The sequence below is a fragment of the Propithecus coquereli genome, unplaced genomic scaffold, assembly GCF_000956105.1.
Source record: "Propithecus coquereli isolate 6110/MARCELLA unplaced genomic scaffold, Pcoq_1.0 Scaffold156, whole genome shotgun sequence".
Classification (NCBI taxonomy): Eukaryota; Metazoa; Chordata; class Mammalia; order Primates; family Indriidae; genus Propithecus; species Propithecus coquereli.
The window spans coordinates 1,191,330-1,208,189 of NW_012140080.1; the positions used below are offsets into that span (position 1 = coordinate 1,191,330).

Here is a 16,860-nt window from a genome sequence, read left to right on the forward strand (position 1 = left end):
TTGCTCTAACTCCTGGCCTCAAGCAATCCTCCCTTCTCGGCCTCCCAAGGTGCTATGATTACAGGCATAAGCCATCACTGCCTGCCTAAAAAGTGGTTCTTTTTAAGTAGCAAACAAAACTCCCACTTCTGAGATATATATTTTTTTGAAAAAATAATGCTGGCAAGTCATACCTCAGATCCAGTTAATACCACCCTGCCTCTCATCCCCAGCTGCCTTGTCTAAAGGCAAGCCCCTCAGCCTTAATCTTCAATCCTCGCTGTCTGTGTGTCCTCTTCAAAGACTGCTTTGCTTTTTGTCCACTATAGTTTCTGAAATCTCTTGTTCTACTCCACATAAGCTCCTCCACATTTTTCCATGTTTTTAATCCATCTGGGAGTCATCTTGGGCCCTTTCCTCATTCCCCACATCCAGAAATCAAATCTGGGAGCCTAAGTCTCAGCATCTTTCAAACATGTCCATGCTTTTGCTCCTGATTGTTACTGCCTTTGTGGTCTGTCCCCTGGAAAGGCAGCATGGTGCAGAAATAAACACACACTCAATTTCGTATCAGAGAAACCTGTGCTTGAGTCTCACAGCCACTGCTTATTAACTGTCTGACACTGGGCATGATACCTTGACATTTCTGAGGCTGCATCTTCTTTAAAATGGGAGCCACATCTATCCCATGGGCATGCTGTGAGGGTTAATAAGATAGCATAAGGGAAAGCATTTCACATGCTCCCTCCACCAAGCAAGTGTTCAACAAATATGGGTTTCCTTCTCCCACCCATTTTTTGTTCTTCGGTTTTGATCAATGTTTTCTAACAGGTCCTCTGGTCTCCAAATGAATGTCCATACTACTATGAGAGCCAACTTTCTAAATCAGAAATCTGATTTTTTGGGGGCAAAGGCAATGTAGGTAACCTAAACATTTGTACCCCTGTAATATGCTGAAATAAAAAAAAATGAAAAGAAATCTAATTTTTTAAAAAGTGATTAGATCTTACCATCGCTCACAGGACAATGCCCTCCGCAAGCATTGCATTCACTGCCTTCCACTGTCTTTACATCTGCCTTTCGTCTTCTGTGCTTCCCTAGGTGCTTCCTGAACTGCACACTCCAAGCTGCTTCATGCCTGCCTGATTTCCCAGCTCTCGTCCCTAGTTCAAATATCCTTCCATTTCCCCACCCTTGTCCAACTAACAACGCCTTGCTACTCATTAAGAATCACTTTAAAAATCTCCAGCTCTAAGAAATTTTTCCTGAATTATTTATATTATATAATTCATCTTACATCCTTTTTGTCTCTATTATACTTTGTATACAACATAATTACATCTTTTATAACACTGTAGCATGGTAATTACTTGTCTGTCCATATCCCTACCAGACTCTGAGTTCACTGAGGATTAAACTTACAAGTTAAATAGCCTTACGTAGCCAATACCTAACAAATAGACTGCATCACAGTTTATACTGAATATATTAAAGTGAATTCACATCTCACCAATAATATAACTTTTTTGCTGTATTTGAAAAGATTTTATAATTTTGCTTTGAAAATTATTTAGCTACAAGTAACTGGTTTAATTCTCAAAGGGCTATGATTTCTAAGCAATCATTAAACAGACACAAAATTCTTCCAAGGTAGGAAACCTGACCTAGACATTATTTTTAAATATAATAAAATACTAAATTAATAATAATATTTTGCAGATATTTAACAAAATACTCCTTATTTTAAATTTGCCTTTTTCCCCATTTTTTAAACCAATAATAAAGTTTTTCAAGTCTCAAATATTTTCATACCCTTAAAAAGCTCCTAGATTATAAGGATTGTTCTTATGGTATATAATTGACCATAACAATGGCTCTGTTGATACATACTAGGTACTAGGTAAATAATAAATGTTTTGAAGATGTAATAAATAGCTATGTGACTCTTTTATATTTTTAATTTTTTGCTACCAGTTATTTAGCCTTTGCCAGCTGCCTGGTACTGTGTTAATTTATTTTTTATATTAATTAATGCTCACTATTATCTCCATTTTTACAGATGAAAAAACCTGATGCTCAAGGATATTAAGGAACTTGTTCACTCACTTAATTGATGGCAGAGCCAAGATTCACCAGACCAACTCTCAGGACCTGTCTTAACCACTGCATTGTATAAACTTTATAAATCTGTTAAACAATCTGACTTATAGCTTCCTCACTCATAAACAAGAAAAATTACATATTTCTCAAAAAAAAATATATATATATATATTGAACAAGAAGTGAAAAGTGTCTAGGACAGTATGTAGGACATAGTTGGTATTCAATAAATAATTTAAATAGTTTGTTAGGGATTGAAAATAATTCCCCTGGGCTGGGATAATAATAGGTGAGCTTGATACTCCTATTATGTGGTCCCATAGCAGCCTGAACTTTCCCTACGGGAGCAGCTGTATTGAATCTAATACACTTGTTTCATTGTCTCCCTGTCTAGACTGTGATCTCCATGAGGACCAGGATCATGTTGTCTTAGTCATCTTTGCACCCTTATTTCAGCATACTATCTGTCTCATATATAAGGTGCTTGAAATAAATATGAGTTGAATTGGTTAATTTAGTAAAGTGCATGTAATTAATGCTATTATCTCCATGTTTACAGATGGAAAAATCTGATGTTCAGGGATATTAAGGAACTTGCAAATGACTGTACCCAGGAAAGGAATAGACATCAAGTCGTTGGCCAACAAGTAGCTTACACTCTGGTTGGAATTAAAAAATCATAGTTTGGTATTTTCAAAGCAATATGTTATTAAATCAGTTATAGAGTAACATCTCACCACTTTTCCTATCTGTAGAATCTCATAAAGACATGAAAAAGTATGAAAAAATTGCCATAATTCTGCTAATACTCTTTGAGCATACTAAGATATGATTAAGATGTAAGAAGGAAAAACATCAAGCCCATAATGATATGCAAATGATATTGATCTAATCAGTCATGTTTGCTGTCATAAAGAAATCCATATGATTACAAAATATTTCACATATTGTGTGAACATTATCATAGTGTACATCATCAGCATTAAACACCCATCTGTGTAAATCACACTGCTAGGTGTCATGAAAAAGACTTTAATTAAAACAAGTTCAATCCCTACACTTTGGGAATCAAGTTTACCCAAATAATCCTCTCTGCTCAAAAAAAGTTCCATTGGATTTTGTCATATTAACACTCCATTAACCTTCATAAATCATCAAGTGTAAAAGGTCCTAAAGAACACAAATTCAACCAAGCTTACATTTATCATTTATTAATTTAAACTAGATCTAGTTATTTACATTGGTACTGCTTTTTAGATATTCTTTACATATGATGACTCTTAACACTTTGCCACAGCTTGCAATTTTATTTCTAAATTTATCATTTGATTTTCAACTTTATTTATGGTGTCTTTTTTCCTCCAAAAAATTTCATATAGTCATGGTTTTTAGTCTTTTGATTATAGTTTCTTGGTGTAATGGTATATTTTCTTTTAGCTCTTTTAGATTTAAATCTTCACTTCATCTGGAATTTATTTTGAGATGATAATTTTAAAATGTTTTGTCAATTAACATTAAATAAATCACAACATTTATTGAGTGATCCAAACTTTTGCTACCAATTAAAAATAATAACTTTTGTAATCCTAAATTTCCATATATATGTGGATCTATTTAATGACTATTTTGTTCCCTTAATTTGTCTATTCTTTTTCCAATACTGTATGTTTATATTACTTTGGCCTTACATTTCAATTTCTGATATGGCATATTTTTGTTGCAATTGTGAATGGGATATTTTCTTTTTCAGTCTAATTTTCTGTTTATTATATAATATATATGGAAAACTAATTGTCTTTTATAAATTTTGATCAGATCTGACTTTCTTTTTAGTTCTATTCACTCTTGCAGTTGATTATCTTGGATCATCTAGAGACACAATTTCATCATCAGTAAATAGTGACAACTTTGTCTCTCCCTTCCGATATTAATACCATTAATACTCTTAGCATGTATGACTCAATCATGTTTTCTTCCTAAGGTGAAAAAATGTGTGATGTATGAATCAAAATGTGCCCCTTTTCTGTGTCACCTGGTGGGCTGAGAGGCAGACCCTGAGACAGACTTTAGAGCACAGCTTATTAGGTGCTCTTGGGTCAAGGCCTGAAGAAGGAAGGGGATGATAGCAGGAGTGGGCAGAGGCAAAAGTCAATGTGTAACACAGGCCTGAATACCAGCTTCAGCGGACCACACAGGCATCCCTGGAGCTAAACTGACCTCTCAGACTTGCTGCATTGGGCTGAAGTGGCTGGGCCTTTATACCCCACTTCCATCAGTCATTTGATGTGGACCATCCTAGCAAGGCGTTGGGGCAGGTCTTTAAGCACAGTGGGCTCTCTACAGCTCAGGTGATCCCAGAGGGTCTGACAACTGAAGGCTTTTTTCTGATAGCTCTTCTGCAGCACAGTGCAGGCAACGAGTCTTTCCTTGAAGGCAGGTCTTGGCAGTGCATCTCTGCATCCAACGCATTCTCTAAGGAAGTTGAAGCAAATAGCATTGAAAGATAAAAAAGCTGGAGTAATAGTTTTTGCATGCAATAGATAATTTACATAAATTGTGTTTTTAAAGTATTTCATTCAATCCCAGTGCTATTGTCTCCTGGTGGAGCAGTGGATTTACACATGGCGAAGCTGAACTGATGCCCCTTCCTTTCTTACCTGCTAAGTTCCTACACTACAAAACCATTAAACAATGACCACGTCCCACTCAATGAGTAAAAGAAACCCTTTTCTTACTCTTTTTTAAATGTATTATTTATTTGTCATTTTACTTATTACTATTTTAATTCTTGAAAGAAATAGTTGAGAAAAATTTGTACTTTCGGATCATATACGTAGTTCTACTACTGCAACAACAAAAACAGTCTTTCCACAAATTTTACATTGCTAAAATACACATATACAGTAAGTTTGCAGATCATGGTGATGAATCTGAGTTAAATAACATGCTACAGAGAACCCTTAATTGTGGTGACTTGTACTATAATTCATTCTGGTTGAATTGACCCGAGCACTCCGTGTATGAAGTGTGGGAATGAGTAGGAGCTTTGAGAGCCAACTGAAACACTTCCTACTTCTGGGGCCTGAGCAGGTTAATGCAACCCCTCTTCACTTGATCCCCATGGGACGCTCTATATGAAGGAAATACACAAGTGTCTGCCACATAGCTTCGAGCTCAATAGATAGTTGTTACTCACGGTTATTACCAAAGCAGGATTTTTTAAAGACCTGGTCTTTCAGATTAATATACAGCTGATTATTTTATGGAAGAACTAAGTGCTCTGTACTTCCTAGCATGAAGATGGCATCACTTTAAAATGGGCCATTAACTTCCTGGATTTTTAATAAGCAAAACAGCTTGTCCTGATTGCCCCCTACAAACACACACCTCCTTTCGTGTTTGTGCCCTGATCCTAACCATCTTTTAATTCATTTACTTAACAAAAATGTCTTAAGAGCCTACTGTGCATCTTCATGACTTGATTTTACTTTCATGGCCTCTCCTCAGTCCTCCGGGGGAGCATCGGTTTCAGTTTGACCCTTTGCTTTTGTGCTTAATCACTACTGATACCCTTTTTGTCTATCCTGCCATAAGACTTTTCAAAAAGACCCCCTTTGCCCTCCAGGACTTTATGCCTCTCTGCCTCTCCAATGAGGTCAGGGCATTATAGTGACATCATATATATTTACAGGTTTGTTTTTTTTTTTAAATTCCCGCTTTTATATGTTTTAAATCTTCAATAGCTGAGTAGAAGGGTTATTATTTTTTTCATCTCACATATTAATGAAAGAGGTGGAACTTAGAACCCAATTTTAAATGAGAATCTCAAAGGGTTAATTAGATACAGATGCTGGCTGCTAGTGGGATAAAGTCAAGCAGTTCAATTAAGGTCCCTGCCTGAAATCTGAGTGTCCTTGTGAGAGCTTCTCATTTGTGCAACAAGAATACTCAATGAGCGTTCAATTATAATTAGCAACATTTTCCACTTAATTTTCTTTAATTTTAAAAGTCCACCAACGAACAGTTTTATCTGTCTCAATAAATGAGCACCTACTATGTGCAGGACTATGCCAAGTGCTGTAGGCGTTCCTGTACACAGCACCCTGGGCTCTTACCTGCAAGCAAGAAGGGGATGGGCCAGGTGGCGGTGAAAAGAATGTGAAGATAAGTACTTAAAAACATAAATGATGCTTTCACGAAGCAGCACAGGAAAGGAGTTCTAAGAAGTAATCAAAGTGTTATAGGAATTCAAAGGAGAACAATTACAATAGTCCCCCTTATCTGAGGGGCACCCACTCCAAGACCCCCAGGGGTTGTCTGAAACCTTGGATAGTATGGAATCCTATATATACAGTACTATGTTTTTTCCTAGACATACGCACCTTGATGAAGTTTAATTTATTATAATAGGCAAGTAAGAGATTAATAATAAAACAGAACAATTATAATATACTGTAATAAAAGCTAAGTGAAGTGGTCTCTGCCTCAAAATATCTTATTGTACTGTACTGCAAGAAACCGAAACTGAGGAAAAGGAAGGTCTACTGTACCTCTGTTTAGGGTGGGGCAGGAAGGGCTTCATGGAAAAGGAGGGTGTGAGATAAGCATGTGAACTTAGATTTTAACCAGCAGAGGTAGGGGAAGGGGTTTCTACAAAAACAGGGGTAGAAACATGAAGGTGCAAGACATGTGTGACTTTAATCTCAAAGCAGGGGAGGCTTCACTGTCATTGTGGATGACCTTGTGAATAGAGTCTTATAGACAGTGAAGAGGCAGAGATAAAAATGACTGGCATCTGGCAGTCAGGTGCAGATGAGATTAGGGCAAGGAGGCCCTGAGGTGGGGAGTTGAGTTAGGAGACTCCTGTAGAGCCAAAGGAAATGAACAAGAGAATCTATTCCTATGACTTTGAGAAGGGGCTGCAAGTTACCTGAGTATGTGTCTGTCTGGGAGAAAGTAAAAGGACGTGAAGGAAAGGAAGGTGCCAGGAAAACCAGCAGGAGGGGCTAGGTTAGGGGAGCTGGAAGCAATGAATTTGATTTTAGACAGATTAATTGAACCTGTGAATGGCTTATCCAGATGGAGGCATTCAACTGGGAACTGAAAACATGCCTCAAGGGAGAATAGATACAGATGTGGAAGGTTTGGTGCTAGAGTCCTAAGGATCCAAGAGATTCTTCAAATAAACAGTGCTATCTTCTCTTTCTACAGTTTCCCCTCAAAAATCTCTCCCATTCTTAGTGGAACATTTCTACTTAGGAAGTAGGAGGAAATAAAGCCACAAAGTGAGGGATCAGAGATGGAATAGAGAAGTACGGGTTCCCAGGTTGTATAGTGTAAGGCAAGTCAAAGGAAGGGAGCAGTTTAAAAAGTAGGGGTGTGAGAGGTGAACCTCCTTAAACACCGCAGAGAAGGTAAATTGCATGAACACTAAGCAAAGACTCTTCCCCCACAATTCTGTTGTGTCCTATTAAGACACCTGACCTTGCACTTACACATGATACTTTCATTGCTTATTATTCTTCACTATGAGATAAGGATTATTTGATATTGTTGGTTATTTTATTCCCAGCATTCATCATGAGTAAATGATTGGAGGACATGAATGAAAATGTCAATTGTGACACAGAGAATAATTTCAGTAGAGAGGTGGGTGTGGAAGCCAAATTCCAATGCCCAACATAAATGAATAATGGTAAGGAGAGTCAGGGAGCTATACCATGATATAAAGTTTTCTTTTGTAAAAAAAAAAAAAAAACCCAAACATCCCCTAAAACTTAAGTTCTAAAAATTGTTGACTTAAACTGTGATGATTAATTAAAAAAAAAAAAAGCTGTCATTGTGTTCGGGAATATTCTTTCAGATAGCTAGTGTAGAGGAGAAAGTTCTGCTAAGATATTTCTGTTTGAGATTGTCTGTTGACCCAGTGGGACTTCGGAGAGATTTAGATTACAAGAAAAGCCTCTGACAGATATCTATGAAAGTAAGATTAAAACAATAATATACACAACCAACTGTGGTCCAAGGGTTTGTAAACCAGTGCTAGTCAGAATGCTCAGAGGTAGGAACAGTGATCTCCAGGCAGCCAGGTGAGACTAATCTGGAGAAGCTTTCGGAAGGAGATAAATTTAAGCTGTTTTGAAAGAGGACTATTCTAGTCAATTGGAAAAGAGTATTAAAGCACAGGATTAAGTGTTTTAATTTGATTACTTGAGGTAATTTGGAGCTACCCCAGTGTTTTGAGAAGACTTGGTATAAATGTTGTTTGGAAGATGATTTATTTCCATAGTTCTTAACCCTGGCTGCTTTATTAGAATTAAATGGAGAGGTTTGAAAAATCCCAGTGCCCAGGCTGTGCTCCAGAGCAGTTAAATCTAGGAATGGGACCCCAACATCAATGTTTTTTTAAAAGAATTATCTGGGTAATTCCAATAAACAGCCAAAATTGAGAAGCACTGCTCTGAGTGTAGGATAAATTGCCAGCAAACAAGAGAGAGGCTAGAATTAGAAAGGTGAGCAAGGAGGTTGGAAATTGGAGTCTGACCTAGCTTTGTGAACAGAGATAAAAGGGGTGAAGCTAAATAAAGTATTCTGGAGGAAAATTTGGTTGGGCGTTGTGATGCATGTCAGTTGCAATTTTTTAATAAAGCTATGCTCCAGGAGCATCACTGCTCTTATTACCATGGATTAGTTGGAAAATGAGCACATAGGACTCACTTTTACTAAAATTTGAAGCTTTTACTATTTTCAAAATTCTCAATTTCTGTAGTAGCAAAGCAGATCAGAGGAGAAAAGGAAATGCAATCACTTTCAAAGTATGTAAACTTTTTCATATTTGAAGGAGGAAATATTATAGAACCCAGTGATGGATACTCCTGAATTAAGAATCAGAATCCAGATTTTAAATGGAGTTACAGTTAGGGATATCTGGCTGTGATAAAATTATGATCTCTTTTGAGTAATCCTGAAGGAAATGAAAAGTCAGACCATTAAGGACACTGAAGAGAAAGTCTTAACGTCATTTTCAATCATAACATTCCCCTTTGCTGGAATGAAGAATTTTTAACAGGTGTGGGAAATGATTGGCGGTGCCTCAGAATGACGACCTCTCAGAAAGGTGAGCTGGTGAGCAATGATGGGAGTGCCAATGTTCAAATCAGGTCACTTTCAATCTGTTCTGGCATGTCCCACCTTTAAAGTTTAGAGGAAGGGCAGAATGTCATAAAGTGGGACTATTATTTATAAAAAGAAGTAGTATTTCATAATATAACCTGTATATGGGCATTTGATGAAATATAGACACTGAGAGAGAAATTTCACCAGCAAGAGCTTCCTGAAGAGAAGCAATTGAACATAGTTATCTGGAGCAAATCATTTTTCTGACTCTGAGGATGAAGCTGAGTCCTACAACAGTGATAAGCTTCCGTCTGATAGCTGCTGTCATTACTTAAAGAACAGACTTAGAACTGTAAAAGAAAGATAATTGTTCCTGTGTTCCTGTTCCTAAATGCTGGGTCACTGGCACATGCAGAGATGCGGGAGTTGGCCAGGGATGGTCCCAGCTATAAGTCAGGCAGGTCTGCATGTGATTAGAGGGGCAGAGACTCCACCAATCCTCCCTCCCTAAAACTTCTTCAGTTAACTTCATTCTACTTGCAGGGAGTAGGATGAAGAGTAGAAGGTTAGGACGTTGTTTCCAGAAGATCCTTGAGAAAATAAAAGTGCACTATTAGGGATCTGTACCACACCCAGAAATGACACTCATCCCCCTCCCCCACCCCAACACCAAAGGGGCTCAGGGCAAGGAACTAGCTGGGTACAAGGGGATGTGGGGAGGTGGGGGTCAGAAGGAAGAAGAGAAGAGAAATTCAGAGGTCTGGGTAGGGTGCACCAGGGAAGATCCATTTAGTACCCTGTGGGAAGCAAGCGGGCCTGGAGCAGCAAGAAAGTCCTGAAAGGTCTTGCTGATACCCTGAGAAGAGAAACCCCATCCTTCCAGCCTGCCTCTGCTTTGCCTTGCTGTTGGGCCCACGGCCCACTGCACTTCATTTCATCCAGCTGGCCTGACTGCTGGATGGGTCACAACACGTGTCCAAAGTTACTCTGTGCCCCTTGGCACATTCAGGTCTCCTTAAATGCTTCCAATTACCCTTCCTTGGGTTTGCTGTTCCAGGAAAGAAGATTCTAAATGAACACTTTACCAAGTTCCCCTGCAAGCTGGTTTACAAAATTAATGATCCCAATGGAAAAGCAAATTAATCTTTGATGCTTAGTTGAGGCTAAAGACAAAAATCACTGCTTTAGGTACTTGCCCTACACCTCATCCACAGTTTTTTTCCTCCCCTCCAGGTCTGCCACATTTACAAAGAGGGACAACAACAAAACTCATAACTTGGTCTCTGAATCCAAAGGGCCATGACGTACGCACTCATTTTGCAAACATTTATCAATTGCCTGGTTTGTGCAGGAGCCGTGCAAGGTGCCCAAGAAAAGCCAGAAAAGGCTGCAGAGAGGCCACCTGATACATTCACCGCATATGAAGTTTTACTTGCGCTTTCTACATGGTTTGAAAAGACCGCAGTAAACATTTTGTAAAATTTAAATAACATTTAATAGTTTCTTCCATTTTAGGAAGAACACAATAGGTTTTTCTGAAAGTCCCCATCACAGGTCTGAGGGTTCACAGAGATCTTCTAAGGGGATCAGAAGTTCTCCTGCCTTGCTGGGTTTTTCTAGCCAGAAGCTTGTGCTGCAGTGCATTGCTCGGTTCCTTTCAACTGAAAAATTAAATCTGCACTCCCGTCAAAATGTGTCATCTGCACACCCGGACACTCATCACCATTCACCATACTCTACCTTGAGTGGAGGCTGAAAGTACGGCTTACGCCCCCCTCCCCGCCCCGCTCCTGCCCCTTTCAAGGTCCGGGAAGGCCAGATGTTTGGGCGGAGCGGAACAACTGTGTCCAGGGGCTGTCTGGCAAAGCTGGCTCCGGGGGTTCCACGGGAGCCTCGGTGCTATGAAAAGGGCTAGTGTCCGTCCATTTCCTTGGGTGTGAATCAACCCCCCCGGTTGGGCCTTTGGGAGAAAATTCATGAAGGACACAGTCAGCGCCGTAGAACCTGCCAAATACACATCAGAACCAGGGGTGTGTGTGTGAAGGGGGAGGCGGCATTTTTCCAGAGGCTTTTCTTCGAGGTCTGTTTCTCCTTTGTGCCCCACGACTGGGTTCTTTGAATGCAAACTCTCAGAAAGGGCAGGGCGGAGCCTCTCTTATGCCCGGTGGAGTATGTTGCCCATCGGTAAATGCTGAGCGACAGCGGCGATTTCGCCCTGGAAGACCCAGCAGGGATGGGGTCGCACAAGCCCTCCCGCGGGCGCGGCGGCGACCGGGCGCGGGCCGAGGCCAGAGCCCCGCGGCGAGGCGGCCGGGAGCTCAGGCGGGGGCTCCACCTGGCCCGCGCGCCGCGGCGGCAGGGGCGGGGCCCGGCTTCCCTGAGGCGGCGGCGCCTCCTCGCGCCCGAGCGCGCGCTCCCCGGCGTCCGGCGCACGCGCGAGGCCGGGAGGGAGGGAGCGCGCCCCGGCGGCAGCGGCGGGAGGAGGAGGACGAGGGCGGCCGAGGAGAGGCTTGTCGCGCGCACGGAGGCGGCGGCGGGGGCGACCGGAGGCCGGGCGGAGTGGGGAGCGAGGGAGCGGGCCGAGGGAGAAGGAGGCAGAGGGCAGTGAGAGACACATTTCCAATTCTCAACTACGAGCCCGAGTTTGTAGATGGGGCTGCTCGGCGGCGCCTGTGGCTGAGGGAGAGCAGCGGCGGCGGGCGCAGGGGAGCGGCGGCGGCGGCGGCGGCGCGGAGGCGGCTGAGGTGCGAGCCGGTGAGTTGTGGAGCCACCACGCCGCTCGGGTAACGGTCGCGCTGCGCCGGCCCGGGGGCGCCCTGTTGCTCGTCGCTGCGCGCCACGCGGGACCCTGGCCCGCCCCGCCCCTCGGCACCTGGGTTTCGGCGGGCCGGGGGCCGAGCGGGCGGAGGCGGCGCGGGAGGGGAGGCAGCTCTCTGCCCCCGCCCGGCCCGCGGGAAGGGGCGCGCTCGGCTGGGCCCCTCACTTGCGGGCTGCGGGCGGCCGGGCGGGCTGGAGCACGGCAACGTGTCTGGCCCATGCGGCCGGCCGCCCCGCCGCGCCCGACGCTCCCCACGCGCTCCCCGGCGCGGCCCCGGCTGGGGCTGGGGCTGCGGACGCGCGGGGCGCCAGCGCCGGCACCTCTGCAGGGAGAGTAGCGTTAAAGCATGAATGGAGAGCCGCGCCGGGGGCGGCGTTGCTGTGACTGACACCTTCGGGGTCAGTCCCGAGAGGGGGCGATTCCGCCGGCGTCTGGCTCGCTCCTGAGCTCGGAGTTCCTGGGGGAGGAGGCTTTCTGCAACTACCGCTGCTACTTCCGAGGCACGAGACTCCAGTTTGGCCAAAGTGGTTGTGGGCCCAGCACGCGCTGCCCTGGGTCGTTCGCTGCTGAGATCGTTCTCTCCGGTCTTGGGTACATTTATCTGGAACCAGAAAGGTGCTGGGGCTTTTTTTTTTTTTGGCCGGGTGGAGGGCCAGGAGGGGAATCGATAGAGGGATCCGACCGTGTGATGACAAGATGTGGATTGGTTGGTGGATTTTTTTTTTTTTCCCCCCAGAAGGACTTTTTAACACTTTATTGGGAGTTTATTCTCAATCCGGCCAGCTCCTGGGATTACAGCTAGAGATTGCGTTCATTAAACTTCCATCGGTTGGGGCGTGCATTTGTGTAGGGGGCGGGGGAGAGGCGAGGAAGAGAATTGAAGACTGATGGGGAGGTTCAGAAAATTCTCCGCATTACTTACAAACGGCCGGTTAAGGCCAGGCTAGCCACGTTCTATTCTTTCCTACGTCTTTGGAGGTGATGGTGGTTGGAATTTTACTTTATGCTTCCTGACTTGGTCTTGTAATATAGCTGAGAACATTTGGGGTGCGTTAAAATGCTCTTCAATTGGAGTATGATTTAGCAACCATTTCTTCCCGAGAAATCTTTCAAGCGATCATTTGGAAATTTATTAACAGTTACTAATGCGGAGATAGTTCCTGTACCTAGGACCTCAGGCAATATTGGTTATTTTAGGCGTCTACTGGGCAATTATGGTAAGGTTCCAGGCCCGATTATAGTTGCGTCTTCTGAGGCCTTATTACAGTAAACAAAGAACTTTTGTGGGCTGTCTCATTTTGAGGTCATTTGTATCTTAAATCTATTATATATGTGTTTAAATGCGTATTTGCATAATGTGTTAAAGTCCAAGTTTCTTTTATTCTAGACTAGGGTTACATAATACACAAATGGCAACACTTTTAATTGCTCTGTTTTGTCTTGTAGAAACTACTGCACACCGTCTTTATGAAAGGGGAATATGTGTGTCCCTTTCTTACTGATGACACTGAATCCTTTTTTCATCTGAAATATCAAAATGAATTATTTTACATTCGAGGTTAAATCAATACTGGAAAAATTAAGGTGCTTAAGCAAATCTAGTAGCTCTATATAAGACAGAATCTTTTTTTGTTTTTCTTAGGCCAACTGTTGGATTTTTAAAATTGAATCATATTTTTAAACATTTGAGGGAGCAGTTTGCTTTATTCTGAGTCTCATTTTGGGCTGAAATTGTTCCAGAAGACTACACATTCCTGCTTCTCTCCTTCTCGCCCTCTCCCCCTCTTTTTGGCTTGGGATAACCAAGAACACATAATTTTGAGACTCTGTATGTGTTACCTTTTTAAAAAGCTGTTTTAAAATTGAAGTCGTTTGTTTATGTACCATCCCTTTCTATATTTTACCATTTAATAATGAAAGGTTAACAGAAGACAACAGATGTTTTGATTAAATGCCTTTCACATTTTTGACATCTGAGCTTTGTTAAAGTGAGTAGCATCAGCAAATTATTGCTGAGAGAGTTGCAAATAATACAGTGTTAGTGCTAGTCAAAGGCTATCTAATTGTAAATACACTAAGAAAATAAATATTAAAAGAAACAGGAAGACCCATTTGTACTTTTGACATCACTTACTGTAATATAAATTACCTGGTTCTAGGTGACTTTTGAAAAAGAATATTTTGTAACTTAGACATTAGATATATAACACTGATGCTAATTTTTCTTTCTAAGGTGATTCATTTGATAATTGACCAAATTTGTATCAGGTAAGTGTAGTTAAGTTGCAAGGGATGTGCTGATATTTATTTCAGGAAGAATGAATACCTGTACATTTGATAAAACAAATACTGGGCTGTTTGGAGGATATTATCAGTTATTACTCAAAAATTATACTGAGAAAAATTATGCTAGTTTTAATTGTAGGTTCTTCCAAAAGTAGTCTTCACATTTATAAATATCACAAGAGCAGATAAGCACAAGAGATCTCTTTATTGATAAGGTGCTAGTATTGAATTAAAGATTTTATTTTTTGTTGTAAGGACCAGTTTTGGGTCGAGTATTTTTGTTCAGTCTCCCAGAAACTGCAATGATTTTTCCCACTTTCCTGTTATTTGTATGTGACCACTGGGGGGAGACCTTACAATTTAGCTTGACCATACCCCTCCTTCACACACACTTTGGCTGCTAATCATCCCGGGCATTCTGCCAGACTGCTGCTAAGTGTGCTGAGGAGGATGCACTCAGATTCAAGTCTTGATCAAGGTGTTTAATGACTTTCCTTGCTTTAACTCACACCATACTCACAAAGTACCTCTCTTTATAGACTGTGTTATTAACAGTCTACTTTTTGGTCTACTGTTAAGTGGGCTAAGTAAATGTCTAACATAGTGAAAGATAAGATTCATGAATACATTATAGCTTTCAAAGATCTGACTTTACTGGCATTAATCATAGAAGCAATGTAGGTTTAATTACTTGCTTAATGTACACAGATATTGGTTGTCTGGAAGGATCTGGAAAGATCATCACTCTTCCAAGAAGTATACTATATCCAAACCTCTTTGTACAGATTGGTCTCCTCTTTTAAAAAGCATTCAGAGGAGGAGATGTTGAAGTGTCCCTTGTACCTAATTTTAGTGTTCATTTCACCACAGAGGGGAAGTTATTCCTTTATTGTTGTCATAGAGATAAGATGAAAGCCCACAGCTTTGTTGACCATTAAGCTCTGGCTATTCTTACCAGGTGCAATAACATCAGAAGTCTGGGTCTCGCTTTGTTGCCCAGGCTAGAGTGCAGTGCTGCAATCATAGTTCACTGCAGCCTCCGATCCCTGGGCTCAAGCAATCCTCCCAAGTAGCTGGGACTACAGGCATGTGCCACCATTACCTGGCTTCTTTTTCTTTTCTGACAGTTTTTAACCTTGTTAATGTCCAATTCAATAACGGCGAACTCAGTAAACAAAAGATGTTAATGTTTACAGTGGTTTAGAAAGAACCTAAATTTTCACCTTCCTTAATTATGATAGAATAATTCAAAGACCATTCTGCAGTCTTTATTGTAGTAAATTTATTCACGAAATAACAGCACAAAATTCAGAGTAGTTTCTATCATTCCTTCATCCTAGATTATTCTCCATTTTTCCTTTAAGATGGCTTCACTTTTGTCCTTTTTTTTTTTTTTTTTTTAAATATAGTCTGCCAGAAGAGAGATTTTTCTATGTAGGAAAATAATATTCATTCCTGGCTAACTTCCAGATTGTGTTAAATACTTGGGCATGGTAGTTTCTAAAGGCCTGTCTGTTAAAGTTGTCACTTTAACAGGCGGTTCAAGACTATCCTGAGCAACAGTGAGACCCTAGTCTCTACTAAAAATAGAAAAATTAGCCCGGTGCAGTGGTATGTGCCTATAGTCCCAGCTACTCAGGAGTCTGAGGCAGGAGGATCCCTTGAGCCCAGGAGTTTGAGGTTGCAGTGAGCTATGATGATGCCACTGTACTCTAGCCTGGGCAACCGAGTGAGAGCCTGTCTCAGAAAAGGAAAGAAAGAAATTGATGTGGTTGAAATTTCTGAAAAATATTAAGGTAAATAAGAAAAACTAGAAATATGTGTGAATTGTGGGGAGGGTAAAGGGCTAATACATTAATACAACTTACATGAACACTAACTTGTATTGCTTTGCTGTTGGCTTTAGTCATGATACAAATTCAGCCAACCCCTCCCAAAAGAGATTCTTTTTAGTGTTGTATTTAGTTACCCTTCCAACCTTTCCTGATCCCCCTTTCTTCTACCCTAGTACTGGTGATATTGTTTCTAAATCACTGAGATTTCCAGATACTTTGTATCCTTCACAGAGCCTAGTATTTTGTTAGCTACTTGGTAGCACTAAGTAAAGATTGAATTGAAGGAGTTTAGCTTATTATTTTTTATCACTTTTTTTTTATAGACCCCTAGTTCATAATTTTATGCTTTGGAAGCAGTCTTTTGTAAAGTGATTTAGAATTTCACTTGATAAATGTACTTAGAATATTTATTAGAATAAATGGGCAATAGAGCAGTTTTTATAAATTTTGGTTTATCATATAGTTACTAATGGAACTTTTTCATAGTTCCTTTTTTCTGTAGGATATTATTTGATCATAGTTGGTTAGGATAAGTGTTAAAAGGGGAGATAGGGTAACTGGAGATATGTGGTACCTCTTTAGGAAAATTTGTGGGAAAGCTTGAGGAAAATGATTTTCTGAGCAGACTAAGGGCCATATGCTTAGGAAAGGAAGAGTGAAGGGTGAGGGATTAGTTTAGGGAAATTCTATGGTGGAATTCATAGGGGCTACATCTTGGGAGGAGTT

The 16,860-nt window shown here is 41.2% G+C and overlaps 1 protein-coding gene across 1 annotated transcript in view; it reads left to right on the plus strand.

Moving 5' to 3' along the window:
• The first annotated feature begins 11,744 nt into the window (after nt 1-11,744).
• MPP6 (membrane protein, palmitoylated 6 (MAGUK p55 subfamily member 6)) overlaps nt 11,745-16,860 on the plus strand; it is a 107,723-nt gene continuing 102,607 nt past the window's right edge. Inside the window, exon 1 of the mRNA XM_012640684.1 lies at nt 11,745-11,949. The gene's annotated coding sequence lies outside the window, so the exon portion shown is untranslated. The remainder of the gene's footprint in view (nt 11,950-16,860) is intronic.